Here is a 23136-nt window from a genome sequence, read left to right as displayed (position 1 = left end):
CACTTCACTCTCGCATCACAACATCAACAACAACAACATCACTATAACAACACATCATCAACAAGAACATCAACAAAGGAACATCATCAACAACAACATCAACAAAGGAACATCAACCACAACAACAACAACAACAAGAGCCAGCATGACAACATTTGAGGGGATTACCATGAACAAAACGGGAAAATTTTTCCGAGATATTATCTTACACATCACCTCAGGTGGTGTTGTTGACCCTTGTGGACGCCTGCTGGTAGATCCTGGTCCGGCGGTGGGGAGGGTCGGCGGTGGGGAGGTGTAACGGGGGGTGGGGGAAATAGCTCTATCTTGTCCATTATTCCACCCCCCAGTTAACTAACGAGGCCGGGGGAAACAGCTCTCTCTAGTCCGTTATCCCGTCCCCAGTTAGCTAACTATTCTAGAGCACCTCCAGAGTTCCTAAGGCAGCCTCTCTCGTTCAACACCTTGTAAACCTAGGTATTTGACTACCTAGGTGCTAAGACTACAAGGCGCCGTAACTGGATCAGCTACCCGAAACTCTAGAGAGAACTCTAGAATACAGAATCATTGCCACAAACGTATAAGAGAAAACGAAAGGAAAGAAATGAATAGTGAAGTAATTAGTGAGGGCTTGGGGGTGAGAGGGAGAGAGGTGGGAGGAGCGAGGAGGGTCATTAGTTGAAAGTGAGAGTTTAGAGATGGGTGGAGGGAGAGGTGTAGATAGGTAGAAGGAGAAGAGTAGATAGTAGAAGAGTAGATAGTAGAAGACGAAATGCTGCCACCATCCATTCATGATCATTACATACAAGACAAGGAATGGAACTTGCCTGTATCACAAAATTCTCAAAAGATGTTATCATGAGTTCATTATTAGTATGTTCCCTCTGTACCATGTATCAACTCCAAACATGTACTCGTTAATATCATGAAACCAGTAACCACAGAGGCTTTCTCACCTCAACTCAAAGCTCTAGGGAACAAAGTTAAACACAATTTAAATAATAAATTCATAATTATATTTCCCATGAAGTATCATAATTTAGCAATTCAATTAAAATGTTCCAGTTTAATATGCAAAGTGAGTCATCATCCAAGAATTCGAGAACCCTACAACTTGACTGCCCCTGATCGTCACACAACACTTGTAAAACACGACAAGTCACCTTAATGTTCACTCACCGAGGACTGAGTCTAAGTTGAATAGAGAGGGGGGGGGGTCTGTAGTTGACAGAGACTGTCTCGCCCCTGCCGGCCGACAGCCTCCCTGGTAGGGACGTCGTCTCTGCTCTCGTCTGCTGTTCTGTCTCTTAATGCTCTCTGGTGGATAGCTCTCCGAGTTTATATTGGGGAACCTAGTAGCTAACTCCGCCCACAAGTAGATAGCCTCCGGCACTACCAAGCCACTCCTTAAACGTCGGCATGTTTGAAGGCTACCCGGCTCCAATTATACGCTTAGCGGAAGCAAGGTGAAATTATCATGATCTGACCTCAGGTCACTTGGGGTCATTAACGGTTAGAGGTGTGAGATCTCAGGCAGACAACTGGCGCCTCTCAGATCCTTGTCTGTGACTCGTGTACTCTATATATATTTTAAATAAACTAACCCAAACACTTTTACAGTGTTACAGAGGGTCGGCGGTGGGGAGGGTCCGCGGTGGGGAGGGTCGGCGGTGGGGAGGGTCCGCGGTGGGGAGGGCCGGCGGTGGGGAGGGTCGGCGGTGGGGAGGGTCGGCGGTGGGGAGGGTCGGCGGTGGGGAGGGCCGGCGGTGGGGAGGGTCCGCGGTGGGGAGGGCCGGCGGTGGGGAGGGTCCGCGGTGGGGAGGGCCGGCGGTGGGGAGGGTCCGCGGTGGGGAGGGCCGGCGGTGGGGAGGGTCCGCGGTGGGGAGGGCCGGCGGTGGGGAGGGTCGGCGGTGGGGAGGGCCGGCGGTGGGGAGGGTCCGCGGTGGGGAGGGCCGGCGGTGGGGAGGGTCCGCGGTGGGGAGGGCCGGCGGTGGGGAGGGTCCGCGGTGGGGAGGGCCGGCGGTGGGGAGGGCCGGCGGTGGGGAGGGCCGGCGGTGGGGAGGGTCCGCGGTGGGGAGGGCCGGCGGTGGGGAGGGTCCGCGGTGGGGAGGGCCGGCGGTGGGGAGGGTCCGCGGTGGGGAGGGCCGGCGGTGGGGAGGGTCGGCGGTGGGGAGGGCCGGCGGTGGGGAGGGTCCGCGGTGGGGAGGGCCGGCGGTGGGGAGGGTCCGCGGTGGGGAGGGCCGGCGGTGGGGAGGGCCGGCGGTGGGGAGGGTCGGCGGTGGGGAGGGTCGGCGGTGGGGAGGGTCGGCGGTGGGGAGGTTCGGCGGTGGGGAGAGTCGGCGGTGGGGAGGGCAAGCGGTGGGGAGGAGACAGGGAGGGAGGAGACAGGGAGGGAAGAGACAGGGTGGGAGGAGACAGGGTGGGAGGAGACAGGGTGGGAGGAGACAGGGTGGGAGGAGACAGGGGTGGGAGGAGACAGGGTGGGAGGAGACAGGGGTGGGAGGAGACAGGGTGGGAGGAGACACGGTGGGAGGAGACAGGGTGGGAGGAGACAGGGTGGGAGGAGACAGGGTGGGAGGAGACAGGGTGGGAGGAGACAGGGTGGGAGGAGACAGGGTGTGAGGAGACAGGGTGGGAGGAGACAGGGAGGGAGGAGACAGGGCGGGAGGAGACAGGGAGGGAGGAGACAGGGTGGGAGGAGACAGGGTGGGAGGAGACAGGGTGGGAGGAGACAGGGTGGGAGGAGACAGGGTGGGAGGAGACATGCAGGGTGGGAGGAGACAGGGAGGGAGGAGACAGGGTGGGAGGAGACAGGGTGGGAGGAGACAGGGGTGGGAGGAGACAGGGTGGGAGGAGACAGGGGTGGGAGGAGACAGGGTGGGAGGAGACACGGTGGGAGGAGACAGGGTGGGAGGAGACAGGGTGGGAGGAGACAGGGTGGGAGGAGACAGGGTGGGAGGAGACAGGGTGGGAGGAGACAGGGTGTGAGGAGACAGGGTGGGAGGAGACAGGGAGGGAGGAGACAGGGCGGGAGGAGACAGGGAGGGAGGAGACAGGGTGGGAGGAGACAGGGTGGGAGGAGACAGGGTGGGAGGAGACAGGGTGGGAGGAGACAGGGTGGGAGGAGACATGCAGGGTGGGAGGAGACAGGGAGGGAGGAGACAGGGTGGGAGGAGACAGGGGTGGGAGGAGACAGGGGTGGGAGGAGACAGGGGTGGGAGGAGACAGGGGTGGGAGGAGACAGGGTGGGAGGAGACAGGGTGGGAGGAGACAGGGGTGGGAGGAGACAGGGGTGGGAGGAGACAGGGGTGGGAGGAGACAGGGTGGGAGGAGACAGGGTGGGAGGAGACAGGGGTGGGAGGAGACAGGGTGGGAGGAGACAGGGGTGGGAGGAGACAGGGGTGGGAGGAGACAGGGTGGGAGGAGACAGGGTGGGAGGAGACAGGGTGGGAGGAGACAGGGGTGGGAGGAGACACGGGTGGGAGGAGACAGGGTGGGAGGAGACAGGGTGGGAGGAGACAGGGGTGGGAGGAGACAGGGTGGGAGGAGACAGGGTGGGAGGAGACAGGGTGGGAGGAGACAGGGTGGGAGGAGTCTGGGTGGGAGGTGTATATAAGAAATGCTGCCTAGTTTTTTCCGACACTGTTGGCCACACCATCGTCAGCTGTTGTCTGCTGCTGCTGCTGCTGCTGCTGTTGTCTGCTGCTGCTGCTGTTGTCTGCTGCTGCTGCTGTTGTCTGCTGCTGCTGCTGCTGTTGTCTGCTGCTGCTGCTGCTGCTGTTGTCTGCTGCTGTCTGCTGCTGTTGCTGCTGTCGGTCTCTGCTGCTGCCGTGGTCTGCTTGTCTGGTTCTCTCGTCGATACAGTTGTGAGGTAATTATACATGGCTTGTACACGATCAGTTGCCGGAGTATTTGGCCATATTCTACCCCCCCGCACTCACCATATTCTACCACCACCATATTCTACCACCACCATATTCTACCACCACCATATTCTACCACCACCATATTCTACCACCACCATATTCTACCACCACCATATTCTACCACCACCATATTCTACCACCACCATATTCTACCACCACCATATTCTACCACCACCATATTCTACCACCACCATATTCTACCACCACCATATTCTACCACCACCATATTCTACCACCACCATATTCTACCACCACCATATTCTACCACCACCATATTCTACCACCACCATATTATTGGGAGCAGCGCCAAGTATTAAGTTGAACAGGAAATAGTGTTTAAAAATAATCAGCGCTGCAATCTGGGGAGGCCAGGCTGTGGAGGCCAGGCTGTGGAGGCCAGGCTGTGGTGAACAGGCTGTGGAGGCCAGGCTGGGATGAACAGGCTGTGGAGGCCAGGCTGGGGTGAACAGGCTGTGGAGGCCAGGCTGTGGAGGCCAGGCTGTGGAAGCCAGGCTGTTTAGGCCAGGCTGTGGAGGCCAGGCTGTGGAGGCCAGGCTGGGGTGAACAGGCTGGGGAGGCCAGGCTGTGGAGGTCAGGCTGTGGAAGCCAGGCTGTTTAGGCCAGGCTGTGGAGGCCAGGCTGGGGAGGCCAGGCTGTGGAGGCCAGGCTGTGGAGGCCAGGCTGTGGAGGCCAGGCTGTGGAGGCCAGGCTGTGGAGGCCAGGCTGTGGAGGCCAGGCTGTGGAGGCCAGGCTGTGGAGGCCAGGCTGGGGACGCCAGGCTGTGGAGGCCAGGCTGTGGAGGCCAGGCTGGGGTGAACAGGCTGTGGAGGCCAGGCTGGGGAAGCCAGGCTGTGGACGCCAGGCTGGGGAGGCCAGGCTGTGGAGGTCAGGCTGTGGAAGCCAGGCTGTTTAGGCCAGGCTGTGGAGGCCAGGCTGTGGAGGCCATTTTGTGGAGGCCAGGCTGGGGAGGCCAGGCTGTGGAGGCCAGGCTGTGGAGGCCAGGCTTTGGAGGCCAGGCTGTGGAGGCCAGGCTGTGGAGGCCAGGCTGTGGAGGCCAGGCTGGGGACGCCAGGCTGTGGAGGCCAGGCTGTGGAGGCCAGGCTGGGGTGAACAGGCTGTGGAGGCCAGGCTGGGGAAGCCAGGCTGTGGAGGCCAGGCTGGGGAAGCCAGGCTGTGGACGCCAGGCTGGGGAAGCCAGGCTGTGGACGCCAGGCTGGGGAGGCCAGGCTGTGGATGCCAGGCTGGGGAGGCCAGGCTGTGGAGGCCAGGATGGGGAAGCCAGGCTGTCGACGCCAGGCTGGGGAAGCCAGGCTGTGGACGCCAGGCTGGGGAGGCCAGGCTGTGGATGCCAGGCTGTGGACGCCAGGCTGTGGATGCCAGGCTGGGGAGGTCACACTGGGGAGGCCTGGCTGGAGAGGCCAGGCTTGGGATGTCATGGTGAGGAGGCCAGGCTGGGGAGGCCAGGCTGAGCAGGCCTGGCTGGGGAGGCCTGGCTGAGCAGGCCTGGCTGGGGAGGCCTGGCTGGGGAGGCCTGGCTGGGGAGGCCAGGCTTGGGATGTCATGGTGAGGAGGCCAGGCTGGGGAGGCCAGGCTGAGCAGGCCTGGCTGGGGAGGCCTGGCTGAGCAGGCCTGGCTGGGGAGGCCTGGCTGAGCAGGCCTGGCTGGGGAGGCCTGGCTGGGGAGGCCTGGCTGGGGAGGCCAGGCTTGGGATGTCATGGTGAGGAGGCCAGGCTGGGGAGGCCAGGCTGGGGAGGCCAGGCTGAGCAGGCCTGGCTGGGGAGGCCAGGCTGAGCAGGCCTTGCTGAGCAGGCCTGGCTGGGGAGGCCTGGCTGGGGAGGCCTGGCTGGGGAGGCCAGGCTGAGCAGGCCTTGCTGAGCAGGCCTGGCTGGGGAGGCCTGGCTGGGGAGGCCAGGCTTGGGATGTCATGGTGAGGAGGCCAGGCTGGGGAGGCCAGGCTGAGCAGGCCTGGCTGGGGAGGCCAGGCTGAGCAGGCCTGGCTGGGGAGGCCTGGCTGGGGAGGCCTGGCTGGGGAGGCCAGGCTGGGCAGGCCTGGCTGGGGAGGCCTGGCTGGAGAGGCCTGGCTGGGGAGGCCTGGCTGGAGAGGCCAGGCTGGGGAGGCCTGGCTGGGGAGGCCTGGCTGGGGAGGCCTGGCTGGGGAGGCCTGGCTGGGGAGGCCAGGCTGGGGAGGCCAGGCTGGGGAGGCCTGGCTGGGGAGGCCTGGCTGGAGAGGCCAGGCTGGGGAGGCCAGGCTGAGCAGGCCTGGCTGGGGAGGCCTGGCTGGGGAGGCCTGGCTGGGGAGGCCTGGCTGGGGAGGCCAGGCTGGGGAGGCCAGGCTGGGGAGGCCTGGCTGGGGAGGCCTGGCTGGGGAGGCCAGGCTGGGGAGGCCAGGCTGGGGAGGCCTGGCTGGGGAGAACTGGCTGGGAAGGACAGACTTTGGAGGTCAGGCTTGGGATGTAAGGCTGAGGAGGCCAGGCTGGGGAGAACTGGCTGGGGAGGACAGGCTGGGGAGGTCAGGCTGGGGAGGCCAGGCTGGGGAGGCCAGGCTGGGGAGGCCAGGCTGGGGAGGCCAGGCTGGGGAGGCCAAGCTTGGGAGGACAGGCTGGGGAGGCCAAGCTTGGGAGGCCAGGCTGGGGAGGCCAGGCTGGGGAGGCCAGGCTGGGGAGGCCAGGCTGGGGAAGCCAAGCTTGGGAGGGCAGGCTGGGGAGGCCAGGCTGGGGAGGCCAGGCTGGGGAGGCCAGGCTGGGGAGGCCAGGCTGGGGAGGCCAGGCTGGGGAAGCCAAGCTTGGGAGGACAGGCTGGGGAGGCCAAGCTTGGGAGGACAGGCTGGGGAGGCCAAGCTTGGGAGGACAGGCTGGGGAGGCCAAGCTTGGGAGGACAGGCTGGGGAGGCCAAGCTTGGGAGGCGAGGCTGGGGAGGCCAGGCTGGGGAGGCCAGGCTGGGGAGGCCAGGCTGGGGAGGCCAGGCTGGGGAAGCCAAGCTTGGGAGGGCAGGCTGGGGAGGCCAGGCTGGGGAGGCCAGGCTGGGGAGGCCAGGCTGGGGAGGCCAGGCTGGGGAGGCCAGGCTGGGGAAGCCAAGCTTGGGAGGACAGGCTGGGGAGGCCAAGCTTGGGAGGACAGGCTGGGGAGGCCAAGCTTGGGAGGACAGGCTGGGGAGGCCAAGCTTGGGAGGACAGGCTGGGGAGGCCAAGCTTGGGAGGACAGGCTGGGGAGGCCAAGCTTGGGAGGACAGGCTGGGGAGGCCAAGCTTGGGAGGACAGGCTGGGGAGGCCAGGCTGGGGATGCCAGGCTGGGGAGGCCAGGCTGGGGAAGCCAAGCTTGGGAGGGCAGGCTGGGGAGGCCAGGCTGGGGATGCCAGGCTGGGGAGGACAGGCTGGGGAGGCCAAGCTTGGGAGGCGAGGCTGGGGAGGCCAGGCTGGGGAGGCCAGGCTGGGGAGGCCAGGCTGGGGAAGCCAAGCTTGGGAGGGCAGGCTGGGGAGGCCAGGCTGGGGAGGCCAGGCTGGGGAGGCCAGGCTGGGGAAGCCAAGCTTGGGAGGACAGTTTGGGGAGGAGAGGCTGGGGAGGCCAGGCTGGGGAAGCCAAGCTTGGGAGGACAGTTTGGGGAGGAGAGTCTGGGGATGCCAGGCTGGGGAAGCGAAGCTTGGGAGGACAGTTTGGGGAGGAGAGGCTGGGGAGGCCAGGCTGGGGAAGCCAAGCTTGGGAGGACAGTTTGGGGAGGAGAGGCTGGGGAGGCCAGGCTGGGGAGGCGAGGCTGGGGAGGCCCCGTCAAGAAAAGGAAGGAGGGAATTAGATTCCCATTCAACTTTGAAATGGATGGAAGGAGCCAGATTGTTACGAGAGGAGAGGAAAGGCTGGAAAAGACTAAGGTCATGAGGCCATGAAGCAAAATGTTATCAACATAGCGAAGCCAGAGAGAGGGACGAGTATCAATAGAAGGAAGAAGAACAGTTTCAAAGTATTCAACGTAGAGATTGGCAAGATCAGGGCAAAGAGAGGAACCCATATATGGTGTGTATGTGTATATATATGTGTGTGTGTGTGTGTGTGTGTGTGTGTGTGTGTGTGTGTGTGTGTGTGTGTGTGTGAGTAGTGGGTGAGTGTGTGGGTGACTGTGGTAGGTACTTACCTAGTTGTGCTTGCAGGGATTGAGCTCTGGCTCTTTTGTCTCGTGTCTCAACTGTCAGTCAACTAATGTACAGGTTCCTGAGTCTACGGAGCTCTATCATATCTACACTTGAAGCTGTTTATATGGAGCCTCCACCATATCACTTCCTAATGCATTCCATTTGTCAACTACTCCGACATTGAAACAATTCTTTCTAATGTCTCTTTGGCTCGTTTGGGCACTCAATTTCCACCGGTGTCCCCTAGTGCGTGTGCCTCTTGTGTTAAATAGTCTTTCTTTATCTACCCAATCAATTCCATTGAGAATCTTGTATGTGATGATCATGTCCCCCCTAACTCTTCTATCTCCCAGTGACGTGAGGTTTAATTCCCGTAGTCTCTCCTTGTAGCTTATACCCACTCAGTTCGGGTACTTGTCTGGTGGCAAACCTTTGAACCTTCTCCAGTTTTGTCTTATCCTTGACTAGATATGAACTCCATGCTGGAGCCGCATACTCCAGGATTGTCTGACCTATGTGGTATACAAAGTTCTGAATGATTCCTAACACAAGTTTCTAAAGGCCGCTCTTATGTTAGCTAACATGGCATATGCCGCTGATGTTATCCTCTTGATATGGGCTTCAGGGGACAGGTCTGGCGTGATATCTACCACCAAGTCTTTCGCTCTGTCTATGACTCTTGAAGAATTTTATCTCCCAAATGATAACTTGTATCTGGTCTCCTGCTCCTTTCACCTATCTTCATTACATTACATTTGCTTGGGTTAAACTCTAACAACAATTTATTTGACCTTTCCTTCAGTTTGTCCAGGTCTTCTTGAAGCCTCAAGCCATTCTCCTCTGTCCTAATACTTCTCATAATTTTGGCGTCGTCAGAAAACATTGATGGGAATGAGTCTATACCCTTTGGGAGATCATTTACGTATATCAGAAACAGGATTGGCCCGAGTACAGAGCCCTGGGGACTCCACTGGTGACTTCACGCCAATCTGAGGTCTCACCGCTCACTGTATCTCTCTTCTTCCTATTACTTAGGTACTCCCTTATCTACTGGAGCACCCTACCAGTTACTCTTGCCTGTTTCTCCAGCTTATGCATCAACCTCTTTTGGGGCACTGTGTCAGAGGCTTTCCGGCAGTCAAAGAAAATGCAGTTCGCTCATCCTTCTCTTTTTTGTTTAATCTTTGTCAACTGATCATAGAATTCTATTAAGCCTGTAAGGCAAGATTTACCCTCTCTGAACCCCTGTTGATGGGTTCTCACAAAGTCCCTTCTCTCCAGATGTGTTACTAGGTTTTTTCTCACGATCTTTTTTATCATCTTGCAATATATTCAAGTTAAGGACACTGGCCTGTAGTTCAGTTCCTCTTGTCTGTCACCCTTTTTAAATATTGGGACTACATTAGCCGTCTTCCATATTTCTGATAGGTCTCTCGTTTCCTGTGACCTACTATACACTATGACAAGTGGCAAGCAAGTAGCAATCTATGGCAAGTAGCAAGCAAAGTGCTTCTGCACACTCTTTCAATATCCATGGTGAGATTCCACATGCGACAAGAGCCTTTCTCACGCCCAGATCCAACAGATGCCTCTTGACCTCATCTCTTGTAATTCCGAACCCTTCTAAGGCCGCCCGGTTTACTGCACCTCTCCTAGGGCAGTGACCTCACCTCGCTCTATTGTGAGGACCTCCTGGAACCTCTTGTTGAGTTCTTCACACACCTTTTTGTTATTTTATGTGTACCTGTCCTCACCCGTTTAATCACCTGTTCCTTCACTGTTGTTTTCCTCCTGATGTGACTGTGGAGTATCTTTGGTTCGATCTGGGCTTTATTAGCTATATAATTTTCAAACTTTTTCTCAGCTTCTCTTCTCGCAGTAACGTTCCCGGTTCTCTGGTATCTCTCTGCCTTCTGTTGTTCTGTTATTTCGGAAATTCCTACATGCCCTTTTGTTCAGTTCCTTTGCTTCCATATATAGCCTATTAAACTATGGTTTATTTTTTTGCTTTTCGGTTTTTCCTTTTGGTGAGGGACAAACCTGTTTACTGCCTCCTGACACTTTTGGGTAGCACAGTCCATCATGTCTTGTACAGACTTAATTCTGAGTTCTGTGTCCCTTGGTATATCCCTTAGGAATTTTCTCATCTCATAATTTCCCTTTCGGTACGGCAGCCATTTTATTTCCTATTTTTTTTTTGTGGGGGGGGGGGGGGGGAGGGCAGATAAATCCTAGCTCTACCAAGTACTCATATATTAATACACTGTGATCACTCATTCCCAAGGATGCTTCCAATTTAACTTCCCTTATATCCGTCTCATTTAGAGTAAATATCAGATCAAGCATGGCTGGTTCATCCTCTCCTCTCATTCTTGTCGGTCCCTTGATGTGTTGGCTTAGAAAGTTTCTTGTTGCCACGTCCAGCAGCTTAGCTCTCCATGTGTCTGGTCTTCCATGTGGGTCTCTGTTCTGTCAATCTATCTTCCCATGGTTGAAGTCTCTCTTGATTAGTAGTCTGGATACGTTCCTGATAGCGACAGAAGCTGCTCTCTCTATTATATTAATAGTGGCCATGTGGTTTCTACCATATTCCTGTCTGGGTCTTCTGTCGTTTGGTGGAGGGTTATATATGACTACTACTATAATTTTTTTTCCTCCAATTGCTATGGTACCTGTTATGCAGTCACTGAAATCTTCACAGCCCTGAATAACCATCTCCTCAAAACTTCAGTATTTTCTTATCAGCGGAGCTACACCACCTCCTCCTCTTCCTTCTCTCTCTTTCCTCACTACATAGTAGTCCTGTGGTAACACTGCATTTGTTATGGTTTTCATCAGCTTTTCTTCTGTGAGTGCTATTATGTCTGGGTTTTCTTCTAGTGCCCATTCTCTAAGTTCGCTTGTTTTATTTGTAATACCATCTATGTCAGTGTACATTGCCTTGAAGCTCACTTCTGTTCATTCTCATGTTCCATTCTTGGTGAGTGTTCTGCTGATGGAGGAAGCTGTTCCATTGGTGTGAGGATTTGTGAGGTGGTTAACAGGGTCTCAGAGGATACTGGGTGAGGGATGGGGGTTCAAGGGAAGGTGGGAGAGGGAGGGTATTGGGTAAGGAGGGAGGGGGGGATATAGAGGATATGGAGTGAGGGGGAGGGGTGATAGGGAGGGTATGGGATGAAGGGGAAGCGGGGACAGGGAGGGAAAGTGGGAGGGGGGACATGGTTGGAATGGGGTAGGGATGACAGGGTCAGTTCGGGGTGAGAGGTCTCACATCACGGGTATTTGAGCTGGTTGTGGATTTTAAAACCCAAAAATGATCTCTGGTCATTGCACCAGACTGTTACTTGCATACAGGTGGACAGCGTTCTCAATCACTCCCCGACAGAAATAAACAGCCAACCTCGGCAGCCACTCTCCCGCTACCGTCGGTTGACCAGCAATGGACACTTAGGTGCTTGTAATTTACCTAGGAGAGTACTCTGTATGCATCTTGATCTTGGGGAGTGGTTCAGCGTCACCTACTTAGCGGTGTGGCTCCCAAACTGGCCTCGTTGTCTTGTGTACACACACCCTACTCGAGCTGCCGTGACTCCCCACTCTCTCCTTGTTTGGAATGATCTCCTAAATACCCCTTTTGTGAATTAGTGTCTACTGTCACATATCTGCAGCCATGACCATCTTTCTTTCTCTCCCTTTCTGGGAAACCTCACCAGCACAAGAGCAAAAGCCACCTAACATTTATTATACAAAAAAAAGTACATAATTCATGACATAAAATTGAACATCACCATACAACGGTCTAAGCTGCTACAACCCAGTATCGCTCCAAATCATATCCTGGCTTCACCAGCTCTCCATATCAAGTGGCTGCACAACTCTTGGCATTCCACTTACTACTCCCTCACTGTTTGAGGCGGAAATCCTGTGACAACATTACTGTATCCTCAACCCTAAAATTATATGAAACTTTGAGGCTGAAATACCTGAAACATCTATATAAGTACCCCCCATCAAAAGAAGAAATCAATCTCTCGCCTTACTCTGCGTCTTACATGCCAATACGCACTCAAGCACTCCCTTATACAATCATGTGTCCACAATGAACCTCTGTTCTTCTCTTAGAGGCACCTTAATCAATGCGTATATCTGGGTCCTCCAAAACATCAGGAAAGACACTTCTGCAGTTCTCCCAGTCTACTGCAAAACGAAGTCCTGCTCCAACATCAGTGATGCTTCTCCACTGATTCTATAAGGAAACGTGTAGCTTCCCTACATTGCTTGAAGTCAACTCCTCACTATGGAGTTCTGCTCTACCACAGAGTTCAGCATACACTTCTTCTCCGACCTCGAAGTTCCTCCATTAACTTCTTTTTCAACCTCGAAGTTCCTCCAATCACTTCTTCCCAAACAAACCTGCAATTCCATTACCAAGCCAAGAAAAATGTTTACCTGACAAAACATAAGTAATAAACCTTTATCTTAGTACTAAAACTTGCTCTCTGACAACGCTCCGCGCTGTCCAACCGTGATGGGTGCTCCCCCATCCTGGTCGGATCCAAATTGGAAACATGTCTTGACATGCCACGGAGTTTCCCTCCGGCCGTGTCACTGGGGGTCGTTGCTCCTCAGTTACTCACCAGACACGGGAGTGTGAGGGGTGCATCGCTCCTCCCGCCAGCATGTCCACTCAACTCCAACACCCTATATTTGCTAACTGGCTCAATAAAATTACTACCCAACATATATACATATGTTCACTATGATCGTTGGGCACATGATCAAACACTGATTGCTATTCTAACAACTGATTAAACAGGCTTAATGCAGGGATCTATGACGCAGGGTGCTCACTCCCTGGTGCTCAACATGACGCTCACACAGGCCGCTCACACAGGAAAGCAGAATAACTCTCCCTGAGTAGACTCGCTCCACCATGCTACATGGGGTTATAATAGGGGGAAGGGAGGGTTGACTGAGCACTTGAGTGGGGGCAGGGAGGGTGAGGGGTAGGGATGGTTTCTGTGTGGCGGAGGATGGTGGTATTGCCCTCCCTCTGGTGTTGCTGGGAAGCTGGTTGTGGGTTTACCCCTTGCCTCTGGGAATGTTGTGTTGGGGGCTGTGATTTCCTGGTTTTCTCCTCACACACTGCACTTCATCCTTGCTTCTGTTGCCATGGCTCTCTCCTCCCTCGACCTGTCCCTCTGGAGGAATACTTTTTTGTATTCTCCCACATATTGCAGATGACTCTTCCTTTCTAGAATATCCTCCTTTATGGTCTTGTTTACAAACACTATCTTTATCAGGTCGTCTCTGTCCTTGTTGTACCAGCCCAACCTGAAAAACCTCCTCAATGTTTTTTGGCCCCTTTCCATTTTTAACCCCTTTAGCATTCCATTCACTGCCTCTCTGTCCTTACTATTCCATTCTTGCCTATTGGAGCCTTCCTGTTACACACACAAATCACAATAGTGTGATGCATCAAATGAACAAATCCACAAGGGCCGTGATGAGGGTTTGCACCTACATCTCAGCAGATCTCAGATGCTGCCTTAATCGACTAGGCCATGACATGGTCAAAAGAATTGCAACCAGGAGTTCATTTTCCTTCTCATGGATCCTGCAGTCTCTCCACGACACAAACCAGGGTTTTACACAATTCCCCCATGCACTCGGGCTCTGTCAGATCCTCTCAGACATAGGTTCGAACCCTCATCATGGCCTTTGTGGATTTGTTCATGAGCCTTCCTGTTCTCTGATGCCCACAGCTACCACTGATCTTTTTCTTTCCAGCAGCTGACTGGTACACCTTGCTGCTTCCTGTGAGGTAGCTGCTTGCATGGCTACCTCCCTCACTGTGGCCATTGCTTCTGAGCTCTTTTTCAGTATTTCTGCAAATGTTTCACGTACAGAGTTGTTCCTTTCCGATGAACCATTGCCATCATCCCTTTAGATGATTATCTGAGGTTCAGTCTCCATATTGTTCTCACTGAGGGTTTTTAATCTCCTCCTTTGCTGGGTCAACTCGCTTTGCAGGTTGTTTATTTTATACTTCATTTCATGCATCTCCTTCCTGATTTCCTCCCAAACTTGGGAGAACATTTCCTTCATTAGGTCAATTTGACTTTTCCCTGTGCTCTTGGTGTGTGTACTTACCTAATTACTCACCTAGTTGTGTTTGTTGTGGTTGAGCTCTGGCTCTTTGGTCCCGCTTCTCAACTATCAATCATCTTGTGTGGGAAATTATAATTGGCGGGAAACGCTGGCGGGTGGCACCAGCACCGACACTGCTGCAGAAAATTCGTGTTAATTTCGTCTTCACTCAACGTTGCATAGCATAACTGCTGCCCAGCACGAGTTAAGTGCATGGAGACTTAATATGCCATAACTCACAGCGAACCTCAACAGTAATCAACCAAAATTAACCAATTTTCGCCTGCCTATCTACGACCCTTCTGCCAAGCGTTCACTATACGCCTATCCCCACTATAATTCTCCAAGTATCTACCTCTAGGAACACTACCAAGAATCTATCGACGAAAACATGCCCAAACATAGCAACAAGCAAGGTAGGGGTGCCTCTCGCTCTGCATCCATTACTCCTAGAGATCTGAATGGAACACTGGCAACGCTGCAATCCTCGCCGATGTTGGTAAACACAGCATCCGCTCCCCCTCCTCACTCCCCCCCTTCAACTCAACTCGAATCTCAAGCTCTAGAATTCATTCAATCTATGGCTCCCTGTCTAAACTTCAAACCTCTCAGAAGTAACCCATGGCTGCAGAAACTGCACAACCTTGTGCTAATGCAATCTGAAGCTATTTCGGCCCTCCAAGCCACAGTCACCCGACAACAACAAACCATAGACCGCCTCCTTGAATCGTTGACGAACAACAACCAAGAAATTCTCAACTTACAAACTGTTGCAAATGATGCAATGGATCAAATACGTAAGATTCAGGCCGAGGAAACCCTCTCAGCTCAAAGTGACCGCCTTCAAAAGCTGGAAAAACAGATCAATCTCCTTCAGATTCACCAGGCGGCTTCCGAAGATGACCAAGAGCAACAACAACTTCATGACTCCCTGATAATTAGCTCTACTGATCTACCTGATGAACAACAAGGTGAGAATTGTTGTAACATAGCCCACACCCTAATTAATTCAAAGATCAAAGTCAATGTTGATATCAAATCAGCTATCAGGATAGATAAAAACAGTCCCCGTAGCAGTAGGAGAATGCTCATCAAACTTGCAAATCCCTCTGTTAAGTTTGACCTCATACAATCAGCTGCTAAGCATAAAACCAACCTCTATATAAATGAGTGTCTTACAAAGCAGCGTGGATCCCTCCTCTTCAGACTGCGTCAAATTCGCAAACTAAACCCTGGTCTTATCAAGCAGTGCTACACTAGGAATGGAACGATTATTGCAAAGAAGGAAAGTGCAGGAAAAAGATATGAAATAAAGTGTGACCAACAACTCCTGGCCTTCTTTAGTGATTGTGGTATATCTGAAAACCTGAACCCGACCAATGCCAGTACTTAAAATAACTCGTTCAGTGCCTGAGCCTAACCTAACTTAATCTAACTTTGTCTAAGGTGCTGTCTCTCCCTTACCATTTACCTAATATTCTCTCATTCATATAATTTCCTAAATAATCCATCAAGTCTCCATGCACTTATGCAAGCATCTACCTCAGTTTCATTGTAAAATTTTACTCTTAAATCTAATCTTACCCTATTCCTTTTAAATTTTCAATTTAATTGTATTGATCTACGTCATTTATTGAAATCAATTATTGATCTCATTTTGTTCTCTTAATTAAGTTCATACTAATTATAGGTTAAAAACTAAGCTAAATGGAATTTATTATCTTTAAGATTATTTTACTTTACAATTATCATTTTTCAAATTTTTTATATATTCATCTTGACAGTCTCTACTGATTTTTTGTTCTCTCCACCAAACTTGTGTATCCTCCATGGCTATCTAGTGACCTTTATTCTACCTCTAATTGTTTCAAACCTTTTGTTTACTTGCATTTATTGTTGTGTTTTGCCATAATTATTCTCTAATTTTAGTAGACTCAATACTTTGTAAGCTCTTATTGTATTGTTATATTTTTGTATTGTTGTGTTTTGCTCTAATTACTTTCTATTTTACAGCAGATTTAGTATTTATATGTTCCTGTAATTGCTTAACTTACTGTATCGTAACATTATTTTATCTATATGCTTACTGATACTGATCCTGATCGAAATCTTCTGTCCCATATCCACACAAATCAGCACATTGATGATCATTATTGCAGGTATTACACAGCAAATATTGCAAAAAACAAACTCCTAAATAGCACCTGCTTATCAGTTTACAACCAAAATGTTAGGTCACTTGGTAAACATTTTGATGATATAAATGCACTACTTACAGCACTAGGAACTAAATTATCATTCATCATTTTAACAGAAACTTGGCTAAGTAATGACTATACCCAACTCTACAATTTAGCTGGTTATAAAGCCCTTCATAACTGCAGGCCTAATAAAAAAGGTGGTGGTACAGCAATATATTACAAAGATACCTTCATTTGCAATAGTGTTATTAGTGATAGAGACGACTATTGTGAATATACCTTTGCCAAGTTCTCCAGTAAATCCCTTAAATCCTCCCTGACTATCGGTGCCATCTATAGATTTCCTAATACCAACATAGCTTTATTCTCTGACAATGTAAGGAATCTTATCATAAATAACAATCTCAACAAAAATCACATCATTCTGGGAGGTGATTTCAATATTGACCTGGGTTTTCAAAACAACCCTCAAGTTGACTATTTCCGTAACAGCATGCACTCCTGTATGCTAATCCCCACAATCACCAAGTCCACCCGAGTCACTCAAACATCTACCACTACCCTGGATCACCTATGGACTAATATAACAGCTCCCCTTACATCTGGGGTAATTTATGACAGAACAACTGACCACTAACCTACCTTCCTCATAGCAAACATGGACACATCACCACCAGAGACCAAGAAACTCTCATTCAGGCTACATAGTGAATCAGCTTTAGGCAGTCTCTCTACTGCACTTCACAATATTAACTGGGAATCTGAATTTAATAATTCACAGGATATAAACTCATCAACTAACCTCTTTCTCTCCAAAACTCTAAGCCTCTACAACACTCACTGTCCCCTCCTTACCAAACAAGTAACTGATAAAAGAAAAAATAACCCGTGGCTCACAAGTGGCATAATTAAATCAATCAACAAAAAACATGAATATGAAAATTTTTTTAGGAGTGGCCTAGTTTCAATGGAAGTAGTTAAAAGGTACTCATCAGTGCTTACCAGTATCATAAGAAAAGCAAAACTTTCATATTATGAGACTAGATTCAAAGAAGCAAAAGGCAACATGAAAAGCACATGGAATACCATCTCTAATATCCTGGGAACTAAACAACACTCCCACAACCAGATAACATTCTCTAAGGATGGCCTTACACCGTCATCTGACTTAGAAATGGCGAATGAATTTAATAGCTTCTTTTCATCGATTGGTGCTAACCTTGCATGTAAAATCCCACAGACTCAGACACATATCAACACATATCTCTCAGGCAGCTATCCAAACTCTCTTCTCCTCTCACCAGTCAGCCCGTCAGATGTTGTGTCCATCATACACTCACTAAAAACCAAAGCTGGGAACATCAGTGAAATCCCATCCATTGTATACAAGAGCGCCTCCCATGCCCTTGCCCCACCTATAGCTCTGCTGTTCAACAAATTCCTTGAGTGTCATACCTTCCCTGATATCCTTAAAAAAGCAAGAATAACGCCAGTTCATAAAGGAGGTAATCCGGCAGACATAAACAACTATAGACCAATATCGAACCTACCCATACTATCAAAAATATTTGAAAAAATTATCTACAAACAGCTCTACTCCTATCTCGTAAAATTCGACATTCTTAGCCCCTGTCAGTTTGGCTTCCGCTCTCAAAAGAGTACCAACGATGCAATTATTAGTCTCCTTGATATAATTTACTCAGCCCTTGACAAAAATGAGTTTCCGATTGGACTCTTCATTGACCTGAGAAAGGCCTTTGATACTGTTAATCACGATTACCTCTTATGTAAACTCCATCATTATGGAATCCGAGGCCATGCACTGGACTATATCCAATCCTATCTTCGTGATAGACACCAATGTGTAGCCATCAATAATATAACCTCTCCCATTCTACCATTAACTGTTGGAGTGCCACAGGGCAGCATCTTGGGACCTCTTCTATTTCTTATATACATCAATGATCTGCCTAATGTCTCTAACATTCTGAAACCTATTTTGTTTGCTGATGATACTACCCTCATCTACTCCAACCCCAACCCACATACACTAAATGATGTTGTTAATAATGAACTAAAAAAAGTCCACTTATGGATGTCAACCAACAAACTAACACTTAACATAGAAAAGACCTACTACATCCTATTTGGAAGCAAATCTACAAATGCAATTCAGCTTCAGATAGACAATGTAAACATTAGCAATAAAAATGATGGAAAGTTTCTTGGCCTATTCCTAGACAAGAGACTCAACTTCAGTACCCACATACAACACATAACTAAGAAAGTCTCTATAACAGTTGGTATGCTCTCCAAAATCAGATATTATGTACCTAACTCTGCTCTCATCTCTCTATATTATGCACTAATCTATCCCTATCTCAACTATGGTATCTGTGCATGGGGTTCAACCACTGCAAACCACCTCAAGTCCATCATTACCCAGCAAAAATCTGCTATCAGAATAATAACAAATTCTGCTTTCAGATAACACACAGCCCCCTTGTTTAACTTCCTAAACATGCTAAACATAATCTCACTCCACAAATTCTCTTGTGTCAACTACATTTACAAAACCCTGTTCTTAAATGCAAATCCTGCTCTGAAACTCTTCCTGGACAGATGTAATAGGACCCATTATCACCACGCCAGAAATAAATATCTCTTTGATATCCCCTGAGTTAAACTTAATCTGTGTAAACACTCTATGCAAATAAAGGGACCCAGTTTATGGAACTCACTCCCTACTGAATTGAAAAGCTGTCCAACTTTTACATCATTCAAAATCAATACTAAAAAGTACCTAATTTATTCTTCATAGTTTTTCACTTTTTGCCTTAAAATTGCACTGTATCTATTGCTACCCAATCTCCCAACCTTTATGTTCCCAATTTGAACATCTTTACCATTGTGATCATTGCTGTCTTCTTATATGTGCTGCCAATCTGTTGTATGGTGTTTATAAATCTTGTTTATCTGTATCTTTTGCTACCCAGTCTCCCAATCTTTATGTACCCAATCTGAACATCTTTACCATTGTGATCATTGCTGTCTTATATGTGCTGTCAATCTGCTGTATGGTGTCTATTAATTTTGTTTAAATTACTTATCAAGCTGTCAATGTAATCAATCAGAGCTTTAATAAAACAATGTGCTTTAATATACTTACTAAGCTCTCTCATCTCATTTTTCTCTTGCAATGTATCTTTATCATTTATCAATTCTGATAGAAATTACCTACTTAAAATTATCTGTTAGATTAAGGACCTGCCCGAAACGCTGCGCGTACTAGTGGCTTTACAAGAGTGTAAATACTGTACTATCCAATGTATTCTCACAAACCCCATGTACCTTCTTGTATATATATAAATAAATAAATAAATAAATAAATCTGATGTACAGATTCCTGAGCCTACTGGGCTTCATCAATATCTACATTTGAAGCTGTGTTTGGAGTCTGCCTCCACCACATCACTGCCTAATGCATTCCACCTGTTAACTACTTTGACACTGAAAAGTTCTTTCTAATGTCCCTGTGGTTAATTTTGGCACTTAGTCTCCACATGTGTTCCCTTGTTCCTGTACCTCCCATGTTAAAAAATTTAACCTTATCTACTCTGTCAATTCCTCAGAGAATTTTGTCGGTAGTGATCAAGTCTCCCCTTACTCTTCTGTCTTCCAGTGTCACCGTGTGTGTGTGTGTGTGTGTGTGTGTGTGTACTCACCTATATGTACTCACCTATATGTGCTTGCAGGATCGAGCATTGACTCTTGGATCCCGCCTTTCTAGCTATCGGTTGTTTACAGCAATGACTCCTGTCCCATTTCCCTATCATACCTAGTTTTAAAAGTATGAATAGTATTTGCTTCCACAACCTGTTCCCCAAGTGCATTCCATTTTTCTACTACTCTCACGCTAAAAGAAAACTTCCTAACATCTCTGTGACTCATCTGAGTTTCCAGTTTCCACCCATGTCCCCTCGTTCTGTTATTATTACGTGTGAACATTTCATCTATTTCCACTTTGTCAATTCCCCTGAGTATTTTATATGTCCCTATCATATCTCCTCTCTCCCTTCTTTTCTCTAGTGTCGTAAGGTTCAGTTCCTTCAGCCGCTCTTCATATCCCATCCCTCGTAGCTCTGGGACAAGCCTCGTCGCAAACCTCTGAACCTTCTCCAGTTTCTTTATGTGTTTCTTCAGGTGGGGGCTCCATGATGGCGCGGCATACTCTAAGACGGGTCTCACGTAGGCAGTGTAAAGCGCCCTAAAAGCTTCCTCATTTAGGTTTCTGAATGAAGTTCTAATTTTCGCCAGTGTAGAGTACGCTGCTGTCGTTATCCTATTTATATGTGCCTCAGGAGTTAGATTAGGTGTCACATCCACTCCCAGGTCTCTTTCTCGAATCGTTACAGGTAGGCTGTTCCCCTTCATTGTGTACTGTCCCTTTGGTCTCCTGTCACCTGATCCCATTTCCATAACTTTACATTTACTGGTGTTAAACTCCAGTAGCCATTTCCCTGACCATCTCTGCAGCCTGTTTAAGTCCTCTTGGAGGATCCTACAATCCTCGTCTGTCACAACTCTTCTCATTAATTTTGCGTCATCTGCAAACATTGACATGTATGATTCCACTCCTGTAAACATATCATTTACGTAAATTAGAAAGAGGATTGGTCCCAGCACCGATCCTTGAGGTACTCCACTTGTTACTGTTCGCCAGTCCGACTTTTCGCCCCTTACCATTACCCTCTGGCTCCTTCCTGTTAGGTAGTTCTTCACCCATACTAGGGCCTTTCCGCTTACTCCTGCCTGCCTCTCAAGTTTGTATAGCAGTCTCATGTGCGGTACCGTATCAAAGGCCTTTTGGCAGTCAAGAAATATGCAGTCTGCCCAGCCTTCTCTGTCCTGCCTTATCCTTGTTACTTTATCATAGAATTCTAAAAGGTTTGTTAGGCATGATTTCCCTGTCCAGAACCCATGTTGGTGCTTGTTTACAAACCCAATGCTCTCCAGGTGCTCAACAAGTCTTAGCCTAATTATTCTTTCAAGTATTTTGCAGGGGATGCTTGTCAGTGATACGGGTCTGTAGTTAAGTGCCTCCTCCCTATCACCCTTTTTGAAAATCGGTACGACATTTGCCTCCTTCCAGCAACTGGGCAATTCTCCCGACATAAGTGACTCATTAAAGATCATTGCCAGAGGCACGCTGAGAGCCTGCACTGTACTCACCTAGTTGGTACTCAGCCTGGTACTCACCTAGTTGTGCTTGTGGGGGTTGAGCTCTGGCTCTTTGGTCCCGCCTCTCAACCGTCAATCAACAGGTGTACAGGTTCCTGAGCCTATTGGGCTCTATCATATCTACACTTGAAACTGTGAATGGAGTCAGCCTCCACCACATTACTTCCTAATGCATTCCATTTGTCAACCACTCCAACACTAAAAAAGTTCTTTCTAATATCTATGTGGCTCATTTGGGCACTCAGTTTCCACCTGTGTCCCCTAGTGCGTGTGCCCCTTGTGTTAAATAGACTGTCTTTATCAACCCTGTCGAATCCCTTGAGAATCTTGAATGTAGTGATCATGTCCCCCTGACCCATCTGTCTTTCAACGAAGTGAGGTTTAATTCCCGTAGTCTCTCCTCGTAGCTCATACCTCTCAGCTCGGGTACTAGTCTGGTGGCAAACCTTTGAACCTTTTCCAGTTTAGTCTTATGCTTGACTAGATTTGGACTCCATGCTGGAGTCGCATACTCCAGGATTGGTCTGACATATGTGGTATATAATGTTCTGAAAGATTCCTTACACAAGTTTCTAAAGGCCGTTCTTATGTTAGCCAACCTGGCATATGCTGCAGATGTTATCCTCTTGATATGAGCTTCAGGGGACAGGTCTGGCGTGATATCAACCCCCAGATCTTTCTCTCTCTCTCTCTGACTCTTGAAGTATTTCATCTCCCAAATGATACCTTGTATCTGGTCTCCTGCTTCCTACCCCTATCTTCATTACATTACATTTGCTTGGGTTAAACTCTAACAGCCATTTGTTCGACCATTCCTGCAGCTTATCCAGGTCTTCTTGAAGCCTCAAGCTGTCCTCCTCTGTCTTAATCCTTCTAATAATTTTGGCGTCGTCAGCAAACATTGAGAGGAATGAGTCTATACCCTCTGGGAGATCATTTACGTATATCAGAAACAGGATACGTCCACGTACAGAGCCCTGTGGGACTCCACTGGTGACTTCACGCCATTCTGAGGTCTCACCCCGCACTGTAACTCTCTGCTTCCTGTTGCTTGGGTACTCCCTTATCCACTGGAGCGCCCTACCAGTTACTCCTGCCTGTTTCTCCAGCTTATGCATCAACCTTTTATGGGGTACTGTGTCAAAGGCTTTCCGACAGTCCAAAAAAATGCAGTACGCCCATCCTTCTCTTTCTTGCTTAATCTTTGTCATTTGATCGTAGAATTCTATCAAGCCTGTAAATCAAGATTTACCCTCCCTAAACCCATGTTGATTGGTTGTCACGAAGTCTCTTCTCTCCTTATGTGTTACTAGGTTTTTTCTCACAATCTTCTCCATCACCTTGCATGGTATACAAGTTAAGGACACTAGCCTGTAGTTCAGTGCCTCCTGTCTGTCACCCTTTTTGTATATTGGTACTACATTAGCAGTCTTCCATATTTCTGGTAGGTCTCCCGTTTCCAGTGACCTACTATACACTATGGAGAATGGCAAGCAAA

The 23136-nt window shown here is 49.6% G+C and overlaps 1 protein-coding gene across 2 annotated transcripts in view; it reads left to right on the top strand.

The window, feature by feature from the left end:
• Positions 1 to 3644: 3644 nt before the first annotated feature.
• The window catches only part of LOC123750164 (leukocyte elastase inhibitor-like), a 45848-nt gene continuing 26356 nt past the window's right edge, over positions 3645 to 23136 (top strand). The window contains exon 1 of one of the 2 annotated variants that reach the window (XM_069323550.1): positions 3645 to 3779. The gene's annotated coding sequence lies outside the window, so the exon portion shown is untranslated. Of the gene's footprint in view, positions 3872 to 23136 lie in introns of both variants that reach the window. The other variant, XM_069323549.1, reaches the window with a different exon arrangement.

This window comes from Procambarus clarkii, chromosome 13 (genome assembly GCF_040958095.1).
Source record: "Procambarus clarkii isolate CNS0578487 chromosome 13, FALCON_Pclarkii_2.0, whole genome shotgun sequence".
Taxonomy (NCBI): Eukaryota; Metazoa; Arthropoda; class Malacostraca; order Decapoda; family Cambaridae; genus Procambarus; species Procambarus clarkii.
This window is presented reverse-complemented; position numbering and strand designations above follow the sequence as displayed.